At 42.5% G+C, this 3,736-nt stretch overlaps 1 pseudogene; it reads right to left on the bottom strand.

The window, feature by feature from the left end:
• Window positions 1-242: 242 nt before the first annotated feature.
• Window positions 243-1,699, bottom strand: LOC140851077 (probable GDP-L-fucose synthase 1; annotated as a pseudogene).
• Between the last annotated feature and the right edge of the window lie 2,037 nt (window positions 1,700-3,736).

Here is a 3,736-nt window from a genome sequence, read left to right as displayed (position 1 = left end):
GAGTGCCGCCGATGCTAAACATTGAGAATTAAATGGTCACTTGTAATCATTTTCTATACTACATAAAGATGCTCTGCAGATGTGAATAATACCCTGATGCTGTATCTTCTCTCAAAAGGGGACTATTATTTTTTCCATGATATATTATCTGCATCTGAGAATATGCAAAGCATTACTCTTCTGAACTGCATCTTATATCAAAATATGCAATTCCTTTAGGTTTCAACAATTATAAAGACAAATTTTGATTTAATCTAACAAGCAAAGCGCTGCTCTTTTATTCGTAAAATCAACAAGAATATAGCATTACAAATCCATCCAGGATTATGCATGTAGATAACAATTTGATCTTAATTAAGTCCTCTCCCCAAAAGCATACTGATATGAGAACAACAACGACGACGACAATGTAATCGAAAACCATCAGGTAGAACACGAATGGAAGAAGAGAAAAAAAGGTACCACCAGACGATCAGAACATCACTGCTGTTGCTGCTTTGCTACATGCTCCACATACCACTTGTAGGTATTGACGAGCCCATCCTTGAGTGAGATTTTCGCCTCCCACCCCATCCTCGCCAGCTTCGAGCTATCCATGAGCTTCCTCGGGGTCCCATCCGGCTTCGTCGCATCCCAGACAAGCTCCCCTTGGAAACCCACCACCTCCTTGACCATCTCGGCCAGCTCCTTGATGCTCACCTCCTTGCCGCTGCCCAAATTCACGTGCTCCAGCCCCGAGTACCGATCCATCAAGAAGACAACACCATCAGCAAGATCGTCAACGTGGAGGAACTCCCTGAGGGGGAGCCGGTGCCCCAGACGACGACCTCCTTAGCGCCAGAAACCTTGGCCTCGTGGAAGCGGCGGATGAGAGCGGGGAGCACGTGGGAGTTCTCCGGGTGGAAATTGTCGAAGGGGCCATAGAGGTTGGTGGGCATGGCGGAGATGGCGTCGAGGCCGTGCTGGAGGCGGTAGGCCTGGCACATCTTGATGCCGGCGATCTTGGCGACGGCGTACCACTCGTTGGTGGGCTCGAGTGGACCGGAGAGGAGGGCGGACTCAGGGATGGGCTGGGGGGCGAGCTTGGGGTAGATGCAGGAGGAGCCAAGGAAGAGCAGCTTGCGGACGGAGCCACAGCGGAGCGCGGCGTCGATGACATTGGTCTGGATCTGGAGGTTTACACCGATGAAGTCGGCAGGGAAGGTGGAGTTGGCATGGATGCCTCCGACCTTAGCGGCGGCGACGATCACGTAGCGGGGCTGCTCGGCGGCGAAGAAGGACTCGACGGCGGACTGGCGGGTGAGGTCCAGCTCCGCGTGGGTGCGGAGGAGGAGGTTGGTGAAGCCCAGGGAGACCAGCTTCCGGTGGATGGCGGAGCCGACGAGGCCACGGTGGCCGGCGACGAACACCTTGGCAGACTTGTCCGAAAGGAAGAAGCCCACGGTGGTGGTGGTATCTGAGAAGATAAGATATTAGGAGTAGGGTTAGGGTTAAAAGGGGAAAGTAATGGATATCACGAAATAGAATGAGATGAGAGAGAAGTATACCTGAGTCGAGGCTTCCCATTTTTTTCTCTTCGTTTACTCGGAGGGAGGAGACTGGAGAGTTTGGGAGAGCCCGCCGGAGAGTGGCGGACTTGGTTAGACGAGAGGAATTTATTAGGTTCTCGTTGCTTACCGCACCGGTACATAAAGTGGCACGATGGCACATGATGCGAGGAATGTGTTTATTTTTTATTATTATTTTTTTTTTTAGGTTCGGATGGGATGTGGTTCACAAATATACATGATATTTTGCCGCCCCTTTTTTTCCCGCGTTCTTGTGATGGAAATGCCGGGGATAGGCGGCAATGGGCTACGATGAGATCAAATGGGAGTCTTGATAACACTCTGTGCGTTGACCTTTTTTTTGTTTTTTTTTGGGGGGGGGGTAAACGTTGACCTGTTTTGTTTGCCGACTTTAATTCATTGGGTAAGTGGATCAGAGGAACTAGTTAGGCAAACCAGCTTTAATTCATTGGGTTAGTGGAGCAGATGAACTAGTTAGGCAAACCAGCCAGCCGATTGGCTAGTGGGTAGATCATGGAATTTAGGGTAAGTGGATGTGCAACTTCCTTTCTCTTCTTCTGGATTTGAAGAGAGCCAATTGTTTTGGTTTGAATTTCCTTTATCTTCCTTGTGAGCCGGTTCAAAAGCACTTTCTACTTTCCAGATATCTGTTTTCCTTTATCCCAAAAAAGATTATTCTATTTTTACATCAACAGGGGTGATCAAGAGATCAACTCAAAATTAGAAACATATATGTCTTTTGAGAAAATATATGTGAGACAAAAACATAATATTTGGTTTCTAATGGTAAACATCTTCTAATGATACAAGTGGAGATGTTAATTTATCATCATAAATTTCGATTTTCTAAACACAACACTATGAGAATGTGTTTAACAATGTTTCAAAGTTGATGGGAGGAAGTTTTGCCTCATCAAGACTTGTATGTGGCACCGATGGTTATGTGAATAATCTGGCAGAAGAATGTTTGGTAAACGGTTATGACTTCGACCTCAAATTTTCTCATGTCCTGATATTGTCATAGACATGTTAGTAATTGACACTTTCAAGCTGCACCATATTCATCATGCGTAAGCCCCACCCAACTTAGTTTGATATGCCTCACAAATATTTTCATGGTGCTGCAACACTAACATGTCAAAGTCGATTATTAGTGCCATGTAAGTATTTCCTAAAACAATAATAAATAATGATAATAGTTCTAAACAGTTAAAACTCTTTAAGAAGATATATTTAATAAGGGTCCTAATAATCTGAATTTTTAAAGAGTTTTAATTTTTCAGAAAGTTTCTAGTCATTGAGGACTTCTACAACGTTGAGTTATGAGGAGTTACGTTGTTTCTCAAGGAAACATACGGTTGCATCATTCTATTTCTGAAAAAAAATTGATGTAGTGTTTAAACTCTTATAAATCTATCGGAATTTGAGAAATCTGAGTCTCTATCTTTAACTATTTTGATATTTTTTTCTTCTTTGGGTACAATCCTTGTGAGAGAAAAATTCTGGAGTATAACCTCAATTTTTCTTGGTTAAGCATTATATCCTAGGATTAATATTTTCAAGTTGCCATCTGCATGAATAGTGGAGAAATAACCATCCTGAAGATAGTTTCCTGGAAACGCCTTGCCTAACTTTTCTTTGACCATATTTTGAATTTTTATTCTACCATAACAAGCTAAGGATAGTTATCTTTTCATCATGGAATTTACAAGTTTCAAGGCTCAAATTCAAAATGCGGAGAAGCTTGAAATATTTAACAGTCTCAATTATAAACATTGCAGCATCAAGGTTCTTTATCAACTTATAATTACGAAAGTTGCCTATGCACTAAATACACCATATCCATAAGAGCAGGCAGCTAATGGAGGACTCATTGAATGTCAAAAGCAATGGTTAGAGGATGATTGCTTTTTTTGTTTCATTATCCTCAATGCGATGACCAACTCTCTATTCAATGTGTTTCATATTCACACGATGGCTCTAGATCTATGGAATGCTCTCCCAAGAAGATATGTTAATGAAGATGCTGGCAATAAATCTTTCTTTGTTAATAAGTATATTGATTTTAAAATGAATGATTCTAAGCCTATCATTGATCAAGTTGATGAACTCAACGAGATTGTTTCTCAATAGATTAACACAGGTGAAATAATTTCAGAGACATTTCA

Source organism: Elaeis guineensis, chromosome 8 (genome assembly GCF_000442705.2).
Source record: "Elaeis guineensis isolate ETL-2024a chromosome 8, EG11, whole genome shotgun sequence".
NCBI classification, from domain to species: Eukaryota; Viridiplantae; Streptophyta; class Magnoliopsida; order Arecales; family Arecaceae; genus Elaeis; species Elaeis guineensis.
This window is presented reverse-complemented; position numbering and strand designations above follow the sequence as displayed.